Source organism: Bubalus kerabau, chromosome 5, assembly GCF_029407905.1.
Source record: "Bubalus kerabau isolate K-KA32 ecotype Philippines breed swamp buffalo chromosome 5, PCC_UOA_SB_1v2, whole genome shotgun sequence".
NCBI lineage: Eukaryota > Metazoa > Chordata > Mammalia > Artiodactyla > Bovidae > Bubalus > Bubalus kerabau.
In genome coordinates this window covers 68,767,687-68,786,196 of record NC_073628.1, presented here as the reverse complement: position 1 = coordinate 68,786,196, position 18,510 = coordinate 68,767,687, and the positions used below count along the sequence as shown (strand labels likewise).

General features: G+C 41.5%; 1 long non-coding RNA gene across 1 annotated transcript; it reads right to left on the bottom strand.

Annotated features, from left to right (window-relative positions):
* Positions 1 to 393: 393 nt before the first annotated feature.
* Positions 394 to 8,508, bottom strand: LOC129652834 (uncharacterized). The gene is made up of 3 exons (XR_008714803.1): positions 8,189 to 8,508; positions 5,192 to 5,380; positions 394 to 932 (listed from the first exon to the last, which is right to left on the bottom strand). It is a non-coding gene; the product is annotated as an uncharacterized LOC129652834 (long non-coding RNA).
* Between the last annotated feature and the right edge of the window lie 10,002 nt (positions 8,509 to 18,510).

The window sequence follows — 18,510 nt, the reverse complement described above, 5'->3', positions numbered from 1 at the left end:
TCAGGAAGATGGCCTGGAGAAGGGAATGGCTACCCTAGTATTCCTCTAGTATCCACTCTAGTATTCCTGCCTGGAGAATTCTATGAACAGAGGAGGCTGGCGGGGTATAGTCCACGGGGTCACAAAGAATTAGACATGATTGAGCAACTAATACTATTGGGTGTGTGTGTGTGTGCTCAGTGGTGTAGACTTTTTGTGACCCCATGGACTGTAGTCCACCAGGTTCCTCTGTCTTTGGAATTATCCAGGCAAGAATACTGGAATGGATTACTATTTCCTACTGCAGGGGATCTGCCCAACTCAGGGAAGACCTTAACACTGTAAGGGGAGTGTGAAATATCCTCGGCTCTGTCTTGCTGTATGAAAAATTTGAAGAGACAGATGAATCGGTGTTACAGCTCAGTTTTATTAGGAAAAACAAAAGATAGTACACCCTCGAGGGTTGAGGGCAGGCCAACCCAAAAGACAAAGAGGAGAGAGGCCTCAATCCTTCTAGGCTTCCTCTTTTTATACATTTGCCTCCTCCCCCGGAGCCTGCCCTATATAAATTGGGCTAACCAGAAGGGCTGTTTGTTTTACCTGAGGTGCTCACCCAGTCCTCTAACCTTCCTTTGTTCTATTTTTGCAGGCTTTTCCCTTCTTTGTCTTTTTGCCACTGACATTCTGGACTTCTTTGTCCTTTTCTAACTACCTGACATTCCCCCCTCAAGAGATGGGAGGCCCAATTCATTGTGAATAGAGGCGTCAAGGTCTCTCTGGCTACTTCCTGCTGAACTGTGATGGCAAGGGGCATTGGGCCTCCCCATCTTGCTAGTCTCAAGCCTCAGAATCCTAATAACAGTGTCCATCTAAGGGTGAGTGATATTTTCCATGGTCAGGTATAGTTTTATTTATCCTTGTTGAACTTGCACTGCATGTTGTACCCTGTTGACCTGGACACAGACAGAACAGGTTAGACAATTGATAATACATGGAGCAATCATAAGCAGCATCAATATGGTGATAATAAGGATTAGTAGAGGCAGTAGCCAACTGTAAATTCCCTCTCACCAGGAGAAGGATTCCCAAAGAGAGACTGTAGCCACCCCAAGAACTCTCCAGCTCATTCTTTGAAGTCCTGTAGGACTGGAAAAGGTCAGTTTTCATTTCAATCCCAAAGAAAGGCAATGCCAAAGAATGCTCAAACTACCACACAATTGCACTCATCTCACACGCTAGTAAAGTAATGCTCAAAATTCTCCAAGCCAGGCTTCAGCAATACATGGACTGGGAGCTTCCAGATGTTCAAGCTGGTTTTAGAAAAGGCAGAGGAACCAGAGATCAAATTGCTAACATCTGCTGTATCATTGAAAAAGCAAGAAAGTTCCAGAGAAACATCTACTTCTGCTTTATTGACTATGCCAAATCCTTTGACAGTGTGGATCACAATAAACTGTGGAAAATTCTGAAAGAGATGGGAATACCAGACCACGTGACCTGCCTCTTGAGAAACAGGTCTGGAAGCAACAGCTAGAACTGGACATGGAACAACAGACTGGTTCCAAAAAGGAATATGTCAAGGCTGTATATTGTCACCCTGCTTATTTAACTTCTATGCAGAGTACATCATGAGAAACGCTGGGCTGGAGGAAGCACAGGCTGGAATCAAGATTGCAGGGAGAAATATCAATAACCTCAGATATGCAGATGACACCACCCTTATGACAGAAAGTGAAGAGGATCTAAAAAGCCTCTTGATTAAAGTGAAAGAGGAGAGTGGAAAAGTTGGCTTAAATCTCAACATTCAGAAAACGAAGATCATGGCATCTGGTCCCATCACTTCATAGCAAATAGATGAGGAAACAGTGTCAGACGTTATTTTTTTGGGCTCCAAAATCACTGCAGATGGTGATTGTAGCCATGAAATTAAAAGACGCTTACTCCTTGGAAGGAAAGTTATGACCAACCTAGATAGCATATTAAGAAGCAGAGATATTACTTTGCCAACAAAGGTCCGCCTAGTCAAGGCTATGGTTTTTCCAGTGGTCATGTATGGATGTGAGAGTTGGACTGTGAAGAAAGCTGAGCGTTGAAGAATTGATGCTTTTGAATTGTGGTGTTGGAGAAGACTCTTGAGAGTCCCTTGGAATGCAAGGAGATCCAACCAGTCCATTCTGAAGGAGATCAGCCCTGGGATTTCTTTGGAAGAAATGATGCTGAAGCTGAAACTCCAGTACTTTGGCCACCTCATGCGAAGAGTTGACTCATTGAAAAAGACCCTGATGCTGGGAGGGATTGGGGGCAGGAGGAGTAGGGGACGACAGAGGATGGGTAGTTGGATGACATCACCACCTCAATGGACATGAGTTTGAGTGAACTCCTGGAGCTGGTGATGGACAGGGAGGCCTGGCGTTCTGCAATTCATGGGGTTGCAAAGAGTCGGACACGACTGAGCGACTGAACTGAACTTAACGGAACTGAGGATCTAGAATGTTTTCCTGAGGATTGTGAGACTTCTAACTTAGCTGGAAGTATTTACCCAGAAACCACACATCTTATTCAAGATGGCTCAAGTCCCTCCTTGTTCAGGGATAAGGAGACCTACCTCTTGTCTATTTTGGAGGATAAACCCTTCCAAGCTCTGTTGGCTCTTTAGAGCTACTCTGAGAAACCTTATCCCCAGAAATTAATTTTGGGGGTATTCATTAGAATGGCACTTATTTGTGGTCCTGAATAGGTATCTGAGCTCTCCCAGGGGCTCACAGGTGTATTGAGTGTCCTCTTCAGTTTTCTTCCATGGCTTGACTCACGTGTTAAGGAATCCAGGAATTGTGTCCTGGTACCTTGACTGCTGTGGGGGTAGAAAGTATTACAGGATAGGGGCCCTTCCATGTGGGCTGGAGTTGAGCCTTTGGGGACCCATCTTTTTAGACTTTAATTAGCACTTAAATCTCTAGAGCATTTAGTGGTGACACTTTAGAATTTTTTGAGTCCTGATTGACACCCCACAAGCGTATATCCTGTTGAAATTGCCCAATGGCCGTGGTATAAAACCAGAGGGACTGAGCCTCTGGATCAAGGAAGAGTTTATTGACATAAACAAAACGTCTCCCATATAGTATCTCATAAGGACTAAGACCAACCTGTTCCTTAGGGCCAATATGGGTACAGAGGAGAGCTATTGATAAAGCCTCCTTCCATCCCAGGGTGGTCTTCTGGGTTACCTTTTTTATTACTGATTTTAATAATTGGTTGGCTCTAACTACTTTTCCTGAAGACTGAGGCCTCCAGGCACAATGGAGGTAATAAGCAATGTCCAATCCTTTAAAGACCCCTTGGGTGATCTTAGAAGTAAATGATGCCTCATTATCACTTTGTAATGACTTTGGGAGACAAATTCTCAGAATGATTTCATGGAGAAGTTTTTTTTTTTTTTTTTTTTAACCACCTCCTCAGCCTTCTCAGTCTGGTTGGGAAAGCCTTCAACCCATTCTGTGAATGTATCTATCATCATGACAAATTGATATGTATACCCTTGAGAAACTGGCATGTGGGTGAAGTCCATCTGCCAGTCCTCTCTTGGGTGGGTCCCATGCTGTTGAATGGGCTGGGCCAGGTGGGGTCTTCGAACTCCATGGGGGTTGTTTAATTGGCAAGTGGGACAAGAGGGACCATTTCCCTTATAGTCGTTTGGAGGCCTATTCCTCTGAAGGACCTTTCTAGTAATCTTTGGAGGGCCCTCTCACCTAAATGAGTAGTGGCATGTAAGGAATTAACCAACTTCCATTGGAGGTTCCCAGGCAGAAAAAGGAGTTCCTTCTTTGGAACCACCCCATATGATCTTCCTGAAAGCCCTCACTCTTAGCTTTTAGAGTCTCACCTTCAGTATAGAATGGAGTTTCTGGTAAATTAGTCTGTGGAACTAAGGTGGTAAGCACTATTAGGTCATTGTTCTGTAATGCTGCTCTCTTAGCTGCCTGATCAGCTGCATGGTTCCCTCGTGCCACTATTGTGCTCCCAGTTTGGTCTCCTTAAGGCAATGGCACCCCACTCCAGTACTCCTGCCTGGAAAATCCCATGGACGGAGGAGCCTGGTGGGCTGCAGTCCATGGGGTCGCTGAGGGCTGGACACTACTGAGCTACTTCATTTTTACTTTTCACTTTCATGCAATGGAGAAGGAAATGGCAACCCACTCCAGTGTTCTTCCCTGGAGAATCCCAGGGACAGGGGAGCCTGGTGGGCTGCCGTCTATGGGGTCACACAGAGTCGGACATGACTAAAGTGACTTAGCAGTAGCAGTAGCACAGTAGGAGACTGAAATCTCAGTGGGAGATGGATTGCCTCCAAGAACCTAAGGATTTGATCAGCATATTTGACTGGGGACCCGTGGGTGGTCAAGTGGCCTCTTTGTTTCCAAATAGCATCTTGTTCATGTAGCACCAAAAAGGCAAACATGGAGTCAGTGTAAAAGGCTAATCTTTTCTGTTTTCCCAGCACTAAATTTCGAGTCAGGGCTATGAGCTCAACTAATTGGGCTAAAGTACCTGGTGGCAAAGGTTTAGGCTCTGTGGTCTCAAAATTGGAAACTACTGCATATCCAGCTCTTCTTTTTCCATCTAAGACACAGCCGCTTCCCTCAGTGTACCAGATTTCCTGAAGATTGGTCAGAGGATCTTCTGACAATGTCTCTCGCGGTTTTGTCCAGTGATCCAAGGTTTGTAGGCAAGAGTGAAAGGGGACAGAGCCCTCGGGGGTAGGCAGGAGGATAGCAGGGTTAAGAACCTCATAAAGGGATATAGTCAGGCCCAGATTTTCTATCAACACTACTTGTTATCTGAAGATTCTTTGATCAGACATCCATAAATGACCTCACCCATTCAGGAGTTGTTTCACTTGGTGGCTAGTAAAAATAGTCAGTTTGCCCCCAAGAGAGTTTTAAAGCATTTTCTGTCAGGACTGAAATAGATGCAAGCTTTCGAAGGCATGGAAAGATCTCTTCCTAATAAGGGAGTAGGACACTCAGGGACCACCAGAAAGTGGTGGGAAAATATTTGTCCGTCCCAGCAATAAAGAAGGGCTTGGGTGACTCTTTTGCAATTGTTTTACCTGTAGCACTCAAAATGGTACAAGTTTGGGAAGAGAAGACTCTGGAGTAGGAGGTCAGGACAGAGTAGGTAGCCACCATGTCAATCAAGAAATTCTCAGACCTACCTGCCACATTCAATTGCACCCTTGGCTCCGGTCCTGTGATGGTTATCTGTGACAGGCTGGCTGGCTGGAGCAGGCTGCTTCAATCCTGTTGAACCATCCTGAGGAAAGGCTTGGCACTTGACCTGGAGGCTCTTTGGTCCCAAGGGCAGAGAGCTGCCCAGTGTCCCAACTAATGGCATTTGTAGCATGCTGCTTTAGCAGAAATGTCATGGTTTGGATAGTCTTTGGGCCATTGCCCTGCCTGTCCAGATTAGGCATTTGCCTCATGCCTTGTCCTTCCAGGACACGGGATTTGCCATAGGGCTTCCCTGGGGGGTGGCCAGCATCTGAGCATTCCTTGTCTCTTTCCTTTTCTCCTTTCCCTGGGCCTTGGCCTCCCCCTCCTGTTTTCTGTTATAAAAAGTATTGGTGGCTGTCTGGACCATGTCATCTGAAAAGGCAGCAAGGTCCTGCTGCTGCAGTTGTTATAACTTTATCCTGATGTCTAATGCACACTGAGACAGGAATTTGTCCTTTAAAATCATCTGTCCCTCGTAGGAGTCTAAGTCCAGATTGGTAAACTTTTGGAGGACCTCTTTTAGTGTTTCTAGAAAGGAACTGAGGTTCTCATTGGGCTCCTGAGTTATTGCTGAGACTGGACATAGTCCCACAACTAATGGGCTTCCTTCTATTTTTGTGGGTGAACTTCCTTAGGGGTGAGTCTTTCTGAAGCTTATCCCACCCAGTACTGTTGCAACCTGAGAGCCAGTCATCCCCAGATCAGGGTGCAGATCCCCTAGGAAGGCTGAGGTGTGACGCCCTCCTGGAGATAAAATCCCTGGGCATGTCAAAGCATGTTGACCTCCTGGAACCCCTGGACTGGTGGATTCTGGAGCAGTTTGAGGCATGACAACCTTCCAAGGACCAGAGCTCTAGGCAGGTCAAGGCACATCGACCTCCTGACGCCCCTAGACTGGCAGATCCCTGAGCAGGTTGATGTGTGACAACCACCCAGGGACCAGATCCCTAGGCAGGTTGAGGCATGTCGACCTCATGGGATCCCTGGCTGGTAGATCCCCAAGCAGGTTGAGGCATGGCAATCTCCCAGGGACTGCATCCACAGGCAGATTGAGGCAGGTCTACTTCCTGGGACCCCTGGGCTGGAGTTGGTGTCCCCAAGTTCTCCAGCATGACCAGTGCTGGGTAGGATAAATGAGTTGTAATCTTAACTCATTGCTGGTTTGTCCACCACGGATGGGAATAGGTACCATGATGTAAGGCAATGAAAGCCTATGGCCTGTGACTGGGAACCTGGGGAAACAGCCATAAGCCTTACCCTCTTATTACTCTCAGGGAATGTAAGTCATTGATTTCTTCCCCTATTCCTCCAAAAGAGCAGTTTAGGGTGTTTCCAATGGTAAACATCTCATTATCATAGACCCACTTTAGGTAATAACAGAAATAATGACAAAGGAGTGGGTTATCTGGTCTTGTTAGGGGCATTAAGAGTATTTTAGTAGTAAGCGGGATGGAGCAATGTTGCCTACAAGCAGGCAGGGTCCTGATTGTAGGAGTTAGTAAGTGGCTTAAGGACAAATTGATAAGAGGCAACAGACCAGATGTTCCATAAAAGTAGAGTGGAGATTTGATCGGGGGGTATGTTTGTAACTATAGGAGAAGGGTGGCAAGGATTTGGGCCCAAACAGCCTGTAGGGCTAATTCCCAAAGTGGCAAATATTGTCCCTGGAAGGCCAATTGCCCTTGAAGGGATGCCACCAACAGGTGGATTTCTAGCAAGAATTGTGTGCCTGTCACCCACCCTAGTGTGTCCACTGAGAAATGCTGTTGTTGCACGTGTTGTAGGAAACGTGGAAGATAAATGCCTGAATATCTAGAGGGATTGGATATTATACAGTATTTCCCTCTCAAAGGCCAGCTATTTTGTTTTTACATCCAGAAGATTGTAGAAGCAACAATGTGGGCCCAGGAGAAGAGCATGAAACAGGAAGGAAGGGGGCAGGGCACAACTTTTGAGAATGACATAGCCCAAGGTCATAACATAAACCGATTAAAATCAAATGGGTCCAAGATGACAAGTCAATTTCAACTAAACCTTGATCCTCAATCTGCAAGCTAAATGACACACCCAGAGGTGCCAGGACAGTTCCAAGGCACTATCAAAAGACCAAGGAGGGGGTGGTTCCCCAATTGTTGCTATGATCCTCCCACTCATTAGCATATGAAATCACTGAGCTCAGAAAAACTAATCATACCACATTCCAGGACAACCACACTTGCCCTCTGCAATGGCCCACACCCTGTGGATAGGGGATTTGATGGGGGGGGGGGGGTATGTTTGTAACTATAGGAGAAGGGTGGCAAGGATTTGGGCCCAAATCCTGTGGAGTATGCCTCTTTCTAAATCTGAACAAATCCACTTCTTACCTATCCCTGTGTCTCTCACTAAATTTTATTGCAATGAGACATCAAGAGCCTGAACCAGGCACAATGGATTTTGGCCAGTCTCAAGTCCCAATAGCACAGAGTCCCTGCCACGTGGGTTTGAGTCCCAATCTTAGGTAAACAGGTTCATGCACAGCTTTCAGAAATGAAAAGATGGTGACCTGATCAATACTTTGTAAGCAGTGGCATAGATGGAGAGGAGCTGAAGGATGAGAGGAAAATGCAGTGGGAAAAACGTGCGGAGGAATCCCCTTCATAACCTGCCAGAAAATCTGCTAAATACGTGACCTGTGCTCACAGTTTCCATTGGCCTGATCCTTGGCATAAAGAAGATTAAGGACAGAAGAACCCCCACCCACTTGGGTAACAGCTACTAAGGCACAGCTGATAGTGGAACCTTTGGAACACACTGAGGAAGAGTAGCCCCTGCCAGAGTCCCTCAATTGTACCCATTGTCGCTGTCCTGTTCACAGGGGGTTTGAGGAAGAGATTGTAAAGGAATTAAGATTTTGTTAGCCATATGTCCTTCCAGCTATAGGAGCGAGGACTTCCTACCTTAACCAGAGGTCTTCTGGAATCTGAGACTGAGCTGCATGAGCTTTCTGGCTAGTTTGCTTTTGCTGTCCTGGTTTCCAGCATGCTGGGCTTCTTGTCACTTCCCCTCTGCTGGATTTTCTTCTTGTTCGGGTTCCTCTGCAGGAGCTTTTGCCACATCAGGCTTCTGCTGTGCTTGGCCTCTTCCTCACAGGGTCCTAGCCGAGCTTGTTTTAGCCAGGTTAAATCTGAGAAACAGCACCATGTATATTGGGGGAGTGTGTAATTTCCTCGGTTTTGTCTCACTGCAGCAAAAATTGAAGGGATGGACGAATTAGTGTTACAGCTCAGTTTTACTAGGAAAAACAAAGGATTTTGTTTCCTCAAGTAACCCTTGAGGACTGAGGGTGGGCCGACCCAAAAGATGAAGAGATGAGAAGCATCAGTCCTTCTAGGCTTCCTCCTTTACATTTATCTCCTCTCTCTTCAGTCTGCCCTGTGTAAAATGTGCTAGTCAGGAGGGCTGTTTGTTTTAAGTGAGGTCCTCACCGGGTCCTAGGACCTTCCTTTGTTCTATTTTTGCGGGCTTTTCCCTACTTTGTCTTTTAGCCACCGCCCTTCTGTACTCCTTTTTCCTATTCTAACTAGCTAACAATACCAACATAATATAACTAGATATATTAGTTTATAAAAAATAACATGCTTAAATTGCAGAATTTTTAAACCTACTGTTTTAAAACTTTAAAGTCAATTATGTGTATAATAAGAAACTATGAGTTATAATTACATTCTTTACAGATTACGGGAATTAAAAAAAAGTCAAGATGTTTACAGGTATAAAGTATCCGGTTTTGTTGCAGGGAAGGGGGACCCCTTCCAGGTCCCGAAGTGGGTACTTGTCGAACACTCGGAAATGACACGTGCTGACAAAGTAAGAGATTTTATTGGATAGGATGCCCAGGCAGAGAGTAATAGGGTAAGGGAACCCAAGAGAACTGCTTTGCAACATGGCTTGCAGTGTTTTTATAGTGATGGGATTAGTTTCTGAATTGTCTTTTACCGCTTATTCTGACTCAGAGTCCTTCCTGGTGGTGCACACCTTGTTCAGCCAAGATGCATGGCAGCGAGAAGGATTCTGGGAGGTGGTTGGACACTTGGTCACTTTTTGACGTTTCCTGAACTCTGCCGGTTGGTGGTGGTTTATTAGTTCCATGTTCCTTAACAGGACCGCCTGTTGAAAACAACTCATGCAAATGGTTGCTATAGTGGCTGGCCAGGGTGTGTGCCAGCTTCAGTTTCAGCTGTGTGGCCAGTTTCAGTCCGTGTGCTTCCTCTAACAATTTGACTCGTTCTGTGACAATGTAGCTTCAGATTTTCTCTATTAAACTCCAGATTTTTTATTGGCTGAGAACATAAAGATCTAAGAAATATTTCACCCAGTAAAAATTATCCAAAAGTGGTGTAGTTTACTTCTTGAAGTAGAGAAAAGATGCAATATTACAATGAAATAATGGAAGCATATAAATGCTTATATATTTGTCTTCTCTAAACCAAAATTTCATATGAAACTAATTAAAAATTTTAAATTATCTGTTCTTTATTGGAAGCCTGGTACAAAAATTTTAGTTTCCTAGATTATTTCAGAATAATTTATCTCAATATTTTGTTAGTTGAAGTCTAAAATTCATATATTAGTGTCAAAAAATATAAAATATGTACAAATTCACAAAAAAGTTTTACAGCATATAAATACTAATAATTTAAGAAGGTATTAAATCTTTGAAAGCAAAATTGTGATGCTGAGGAAGATTGAGGGCAGAAGGAGAATGGGGCAACAGAGAATGAGATGATTGGATGACATCACCAACTCAATGGACATGAGTTTGAGCAAACTCTGGGAAGTTCTGAAGGACAGGGAATCCTGGCTTGCCACCATTCATGGGGTTGGAACGATCTGGACATGACTGAGCAACTGAGCAATAACAACTTTATCATAATATTGTTTTACTAAAAAAACTATTTTAGACCTTGTTAAGTTTCTTCTCAAAGTGTACCTTTTCATTTTTCTTCATGGTGATTTTTTAATATGTATATATGTTTCAGAAACATCTGCTCAGTTCAGTTCAGTTCCATCAGTCATGTCCAACTCTTTGTGGCTTCATGGACTGCAGCACACCAGGCTTCCCTGTTCATCACCAACTCCCAGAACTTGCTCAAACTCATGTTCATGGAGTCGGTGATGCCATTCACCCATCTCATCCTCTATCATCCCCTTCTCCTCCTGACTTCAATCTTTCCCAGTATCAGGGTCTTTTCTAATTTCAGTTTTTCACATCAGGTGGCCAAAGTATTGGAGTTTCAGCTTCAGCATCAGTCCTTCCAATGTATATTCAGGCTGATTTCTTTTAGGATTGATTGGTTGGATTTCCAAAATTGTGCCCTTTTTCTTAGTTATAAAACAGAGAATTATTTCTTGCTCTTTATGGTATACTAACCTGATTTTTAATTTTTAAAAAACTTGCATAAATACAAGAGAATATCTATGTTAGAAAATTGATCAAACACTTTTATTAATTTCATTACTTTTCAAGTTGCCTGTCTCTTTTCTTTATTTTAACTAGCTTTTTCTTTATTTTAATATTTAATATTCTTATTAAAATCACTATGCTGAATTCTAAATTATAATTCTTTTACTTTTAAAATTTATATTTACCACATAAGTTTGTACTGTTATCACATTGCATATTGCCCAATTTTTAAATGTTTTCTGTTTTATCATCAAAGACAATTATACTTTCTGTATTCTGTTATTTTTTTTTTATTTTAGCTGAATATTTCTGAGACACTTAAATACTGTTTCTACTAAATGTTAAATTTTCAACTTTACTTGTATATTCCAAGGGATGTATAACAGAAAATATAAAATGCAGTAAGGATAGATTATAAAATATGCTTTTACCCTTTAAAAAATATTTATTTGTTAATAGTACTAGAAGAGCTACTAGAACTTTTTTTCATATATTTCCCAGTGTATGGGCATCGTCTTTCTAGGTTTTATACCGATGTGTGGAATTTCTATTTCATGTAACACATCTTTCTTTACTAGGTAATGCCGAATCTTTTCCAGTTGTGTAGCAATGTTGTAGTTTATTCATATCATGTTGGTAATTTTAATGTTTTTAATAATTTGGAGAAATTTTGAATTTTTGTCCTATTGTTCTGTGATAATTCTCTAGGCACTGTACTGTTATAAAGTTCATATTCTCATTATAATTTATTTTCTTGCTTGTTGCTGGTACATATAAAAGTGATTGGTTTTGAATAGTGACTTTAAATCCAAAAAATTTTTAAGATTTACTTATTAACCTCAATAATTAATATAGATTATTTGGGGTATAAGTAATACTTTTTTTTTTTTTTTTTTGCTTTTGAGGAGCTGAATAATTGATGCTTTTGAACTGTGGTGTTGGAGAAGACTCTTGAGAGTCCCTTGGACTGCAAGGAGATCCAACCAGTCCATCCTAAAGGAGATCAGTCCTAGGTGTTCTTTGGAAGGACTGATGCTAAGGCTGAAACTCCAATACTTTGGCCACCTCACGTGAAGAGTTGACTCATTGGAAAAGACCCTGATGCTGGGAGGGATTGGGGGCAGGAGGAGAAGGGAACAACAGAGGATGAGATGGCTGGATGGCATCACCGACTCGATGGACATGAGTTTGGGTGAACTCCTGGAGTTGGTGATGGACAAGGAGGCCTGGCGTGCTGCGATTCATGGGGTCGCAAAGAGTCACACACGACTGAGCTACTGAACTGAACTGACCTCTAAATAATACTTGTCCTATTATACTGTCTAGAATTTCCAGGACAGTGTTGAGATAAAAACTCTGACATTAAAAAAAAAGAAAACTCTTACATTTTCTTGTAATATTAAAAATAACATTTTTCAATAACCAAATGGAATATTTGGTATACAATTTTAAAGAAACACCTGATCAACTTAAGAATAATTCCTTTCATTTCCATTTTGGTAAGCAATTTTATTACAAATAACCACTGATATATTCAATTTTTTATTTTGACTATATTAAATTGGATTAGTATTTTCTGCGTTAACCTGTTAAAATGATGGTTTCATTCACTGGTTTTTATATATTAGCTAACTTTGCATTCTTTAATAAGACAAAGTTGTCTTACAGTGTCATCCTTTTTTAAATGCATTATTTGATTTGTCTAGCTACCAATTTACATAAAGAATTTTCAGTTGTAAATATGATAAAAAATACTGTGTCATATCACTTACATGTGGAATCTAAAACAAACAAACAATAAAAAAAAAAAAAAAAAAAAACAAGGAACTAGTGAATATAACTAAAAAGACACTGACTTACAGATAAGGAGAACAAAGTAGTGGTTGCCAGTGAGGAGAGGAAAATGGGGCTGGACAACATGAGTAGGGGATTAACAGGTACAAACTATTACATGTAAAATAAGATACAAGGATATACTGTACAACACAGGGAACACATCTCATCTTTTTTTGTTTTGTTTTTCTTCCATAACATTTTACTTATGCTGATGCCATTTTTCTTAAATTTTTATTGGAGTGTAGTTGATTTACAATTTTGAGTTAGTTTCAGGTGTACTGCAAAATAAATCAGTTTTGGATTCTTTCCCATATAGAATATTAAAGAATATTAAGTAGAGCTCCTGTGGCTATACAGTAGTTCTTTAATACTAGCCTCTATAACTATAAATGAAGTATAACTTTTAAAATTATGAATTCACTCTATTGTACACCTGTAACATATATCATTATACATCAGCTATAATTCAATAAGAATAAATAATTTTTAAAAGAAAAAATAAGCCTACAAATATTGCTTGCCTATAGTGATCTTGATTGATTCTATATTTACCTTATGGTGTTCAGTTCCTCAGTCATGTCTGACTCTTTGAAACCCATCGGCTGTAGCACACCAGGCTCCTCTGACCATGGAATTTTCCAGCCAAGAATACTGGAGTGGGTGACGATTTCCTCCTCCAGGGGATCTTCCGAACCTGGGGATTGAACTCACATCTCCTGCATTGGCAGGAAGAATGTTTACCACTGAGCCACCTGGGAAGCTTATATTTACCTTATACTTGTTTAGAAAGGGCTTCTCTGGTGGCTCAGATGGTAAAGAATCTGCATAAAATAAGTATGGTTGATGATGTCTTATTTTCTCAAACTCTGAAATTGTTAGGCTGAATATAGTCCTTATAGATATCCAGGTCCCAGTCACTTCATACTGTGAATGTTACTTTATAGGTGCTCAGTCATGTCCAACTCTGTGACCCCATGGACTGTAGCCCACCAGGCTCCTCTGTGCATGGAATTTTCCAGGCAAGAATACTGGAGTGGGTCCTCATGCACTCCTCCAGGAGATCTTCCTGACCCAGGAATCAAACCTATGTTTCTTATGTCTCCTGCATTGGTAGGAGGATTCTTTAACACTGGCACCACTAGAGAAGTCCTGTTGCTTTATATGGTGAAAGGAATTTAGCAGATGTGATAAAATTAAGGATTTTGAGATAGATTATCCTATATTATGTATGAGTCTTAAATGTAACAAGTAGCCTTATTATAGGGAGGCAGAAAGATATTTGACTGCATTCCCTGAAGTCTCAAGAATAACTAGCTCTGTTGAGATCTTCATCGTAACACAGTAAGATTCCTTTTTAATTCCTGGACTCTAGAATGTTAAAAGAATAAATTTCAGCTATGTTTGTTATAATTTATTACAGCAGCAGTAGGAAACATAAATACATATGTAATACACACACACACACATATATATATATATATATGTAATATATATAGTGTGTTTGTGTACATACACATGTTAGGCATTTATATGACTTGAGTGTTTTAGGGAATTTGTGAAAAGAATGTGAAGTTTTCTTTTTGGATACTTCTTATCACACATTCAATTTTTTTTTTAATAATTGAAATATTCAGCTATATTTTCAAATGTGTTCAGATTTTATGAATGTTATATCTGAACTTTCCACAGTTGTTGACTATAGTCTTATACCCTTAATCATTAATTTAAGGTTTCTTTGGAGGGGACTGTTAGTATATTCTATCAATAGTGATTGTTCTTCTATGGTGTTGTGTTCTCATGGTCATTATAGACTTTAAATTTCTGCTACTGTATTTGTCAGTTTTTGCATAATCTATTTTGAGGTTATAGTATTAAATGAGAAAAAAAAATTAACTGTACTTCTTCCTCAAGAGTACATTATCAGGGTTGAGAGTATCAAATACTGCTAACTGATTGCCAAAGGCAAGTCCTCTTCTTCCAGGGCTTAGAGCTAGGTTACATTTATCAGCCTCTCTTAAAGTTAGTTGCTGTCATGGTACAGAGTTCCATTCAATTAAATGTAAGCAGAGTGGTAGATGTTACATCCATCCTGGCTCATGAATGTACCAATATGTAATCATCTCTTACCTCCTAACATGGCAGTTAGACTTGAAGTCTCAAGATGTCACTGATAACCAAATTCTTAAGATAGAAAAGACTGTAAACAATGGTTCTTGAATGCCTGTGTAGAGTAGAACAACCTGACTTCTTAAATTGTAGCCAACCAGAAAATTCCACCCTGAAATACTGCATGAATGAGAAATAAGCATTCATTGAGGTAAACCTCTGATAAAAGTTATTTTTCAAGAATTTACATGATATGAATTTTCATGTCTGCTGTTAATTTCTATGAATATGTTTATTTGAGAGTTAATTAAATGATTTACTTATTTTTATTTTATATTATATATCTGAATTTCTTTTGGAAATTCTTGGTATGATTCTGCTGCATTGTTTGCTCTGATTCGTGGTGCAGTGTTTACTTGTATATTTTGTTATTTATGAATGTAAAATCAAGTTTCTTGGAAAATATTCAGTAGATATTATTTGAGTCCTGAAATGAAGTGTTAGGTAGGAAGAATAGGGAAAAGGAGTCCAAAATGGCAGTGGCTAAAAGACAAGGAAGGGAAAAGCCCACAAAAATAGAACAAAAGAAGGTCCGAGAACCAGAGTGAAGACCTCAGGTAAAACAAACAACACTCCTGGCTGGCCCAATTTACATAGGACAGGCCCAGGGAGAGATAAACATATAAAAAGAGGAGCCAAAGCTAGCTAGCTCTCTCGCGCGCGCCCGCGCACGCTGTCTCTCTCTCTCTCTTTCTCTCTCTCTCTCTCTCTCTCTCTCTCGCGCGCGCGCGCGCGCTGGGGCACTCTTCTCCTTGTGTCTTTGGATCAACGTGCCCTCACGCCTTGAAGATGGATTTTCCTGCTATCTTCTAAATAAAATAGAGCTGTAACACTGAGCTGTAACACTGATTTGTCTAAGAGCTATAACATGGTCCATTCAAGACCTGAGAGCTATAACATGGTCTATCCAAGACCCGAAAGCTGTGACTCACCGAGGGGGCTTTAATGTCTGTCACTCCAAATCTTTGCTGTGACGAGACAAAGAACCAAGGAACATACACTCGCATGACAGAAGGTAGGTTCATTTTGAAAGAAAAAAAAAAATTATGCTTATAAGATAGCATATTTTTGAATATTTTCATGTGTATTCACAGATAGGACTTTTCTGAGCAAAAATTGCTGACAACTTGGTTTCAAATCTATTGTAATGGTGTTGACAAAAAATTAGTCAATGAAAAAGAAGTGGAAAATTTTATTTGAGCCAAATTTGAAGATAATGACCCAGGAAGGGCGTATCAGAAAGTGCTAAGAACTGTTTCACCTTTTAGGAGTCAAAGTGAAGTTGCTCAGTCGTGTCCGACTCTTTGCGACCCGTGGACTGTAGCACACCAAGCTCCTCCATCCATGGGATTCTCCAGGCAAGAATACTGGAGTGGGTTGCCATTTCCTTATTAGGAGTCAAGGCACAGATATATAAGTTTTTAAGACAGAGTGCTATATATTAAATAAACTATTGACAGTTTACACAATACAAATCTAAGTGTCATCTTGACTTCTTACAAAATCAAGAATGAGTATCTTTTAAGGAGCTGTCTTGTTGATGCTAAGAAAATGTTGCTCTTTAAGGTTAAGCAGGTATTTCTGCTAATGGCTGAGGTTTGGTAGATAAGTGGGTACATGACCCACAGCAGAGGGAGAGAGGAGACAAAAGAACAGAAGTATTTTTTATGTTTAAATTTTACTTATCCTGCCATAAAATTTGAATTTTATTTCACAATGGAAGTAACGAATTGTGAACTCAGGAGAGATTTATTTGCATAATCTCCTGTGGAACCATTTATTTACTTTACAAAGGATAATTGACCTTAAGGCCTTCTATTCCATCCCGAGAGAGAGTTTGTTTACATTAGAAAGACAGAGACTCTCCCTATACCTTTCTCTGGAGGAGAAGATAGGCAGCAATATAAGCTCTAAAATTCAACATTTCAAGATTCCTCTCTTCTGGCACAGACCCTCTGAGTGCACAGGCTTCATCTGGCTCTCATTGTGTTGTGTCGTGCAAATCTCTGAAACAGACTTTTTGTTGTTGCTGTTCAGCTGCTGAGTCGTGTCTGACTCTTTGCTACTCTTTGAGGTGCTGTCTCTCATGGACTGCAGCATGCCAGGCCTTCTGTTCGCTCACCATCTCCTGGAATTTGCCCAAGTTCATGTCCATTGAATGGGTGATGTTATCCAACTATGTAATCCTCTGCCACCCTCTTCTCCTTTTGACTTAGTTGCACACAAAACCTATGAGGATAAAATAAGTAACTGTTGCTGCTGCTGCTGCTGCTACTAAGTCGCTTCAGTCGTGTCCAACTCTGTGCGACCCCATGGACAGCAGCCCACCAGGCTCTCCCATCCCTGGGATTCTCCAAGCAAGAATACTGGAGTGGGTTGCCATTTCCTTCTCCAATGCATGAAAGTGAAAGGGAAGTCGCTCAGATGTATCTGACTTTTAGCGACCCCATGGACTGCAGCCTACCAGGCTCCTCCATCCATGGTATTTTCCAGGCAAGAGTACTGGAGTGGGGTGCCATTGCCTTCTCCGAAGTAACTGTTACTTGACTAAAAAAGATGCAAAACATGAGAGTTGTCAGTTAAGTTTTATTTGGAGCAAGATGAGGTCTGCAGCCTGGGAGACAGCACATCAGATAGCTCTGAGAATCTGCTCTAAAGAAGTAGTGGGGGAAGCTTAGTTCAGTCACTCAGCCATGTCCAACTCTTTGAGACCCCGTGGACTACAGCAAACCAGGCTTCCCTGTCCATTACCAATGCCCATGTATGTGATTTTGGCTAAGGGGAAGTTCATGCTATCAAGCACTTGTCTTACAAAAGGTTTTCTGCTAGTCACGAAGTAGTTAGAATAGGAAGCAGGAGTCCAAAATGGTGGTGGCTAAAAGACAAGGAAGGGAAAGCCCATGAAAATAGAACAAAGGAAGGGCAAAGGAAGGTCCCAGGATGGGAGTGAGGACCTCAGGTAGAACAAATAGCACTCCTGGCTAGCCCAGTTTACGTAGGGCAGGCCCAGAGGGAGGAAAAAACAAGAGGAGCCAAAGGGCTCTCTTTCTCTCTCCCTCTCTCTCCCTCTCTCCCCCTCTCTCTCCTGTGCATTGGCACACTCCCCCACTCTCTTCTCTTTACGTCTTTGGGTCGGCATGCCCCTCATGCCTCAAGAATGGATTTTCCTGCTATTTTATAAATAAAATAGAGCTGTAACACGGAGCTGTAACACTGATTTGTCTAAGAGCTATAATATGGTCTGTCCGAAACCCGAGAGCTGTGACATGCTGAGTGCTTTAATGTCTGTCACTCCAAATCTTTGTTGTGAGGAGACAGAACTAAGGAGAATATTCTTGCCTGACATCACCAAGAAGGGATTTAGTGCTTTTCTAGATACCAGGGATGCAAGGATTGGGACAGTGAAATGAGTTCCTGAAAATATCTAATCTTCTATAGACCTGTTCCACCACTTTCAGTGGACCATAGAGTGTGTCACTTTCCATCCCAAACTCCCTTCAGGGCATGTGGAAGGTGAACACCTGAAGTAGCACAGGATTCAATCTTCACAGAGGCAGATGGCAAATGCCCTTTGCAACTGCCAATTTGTTCAGTTCAGTTGCTCAGTTGTGTCCAGCTCTTTGTACCCCCATGGGCTGTAGCATCCCAGGCTTCCCTGTCCATCAACAACTCCTGGAGCTTGCTCAAACTCATGTCCATCGAGTCAATGATGCCATTCAACCATCTCATCCTCTGTCGTCCCCTTCTCCTCCTGCCTTCAATCTTTCCCAGTTTCAGGGTCTTTTCTAATGAGTCATTTCTTCTCATCAGGTG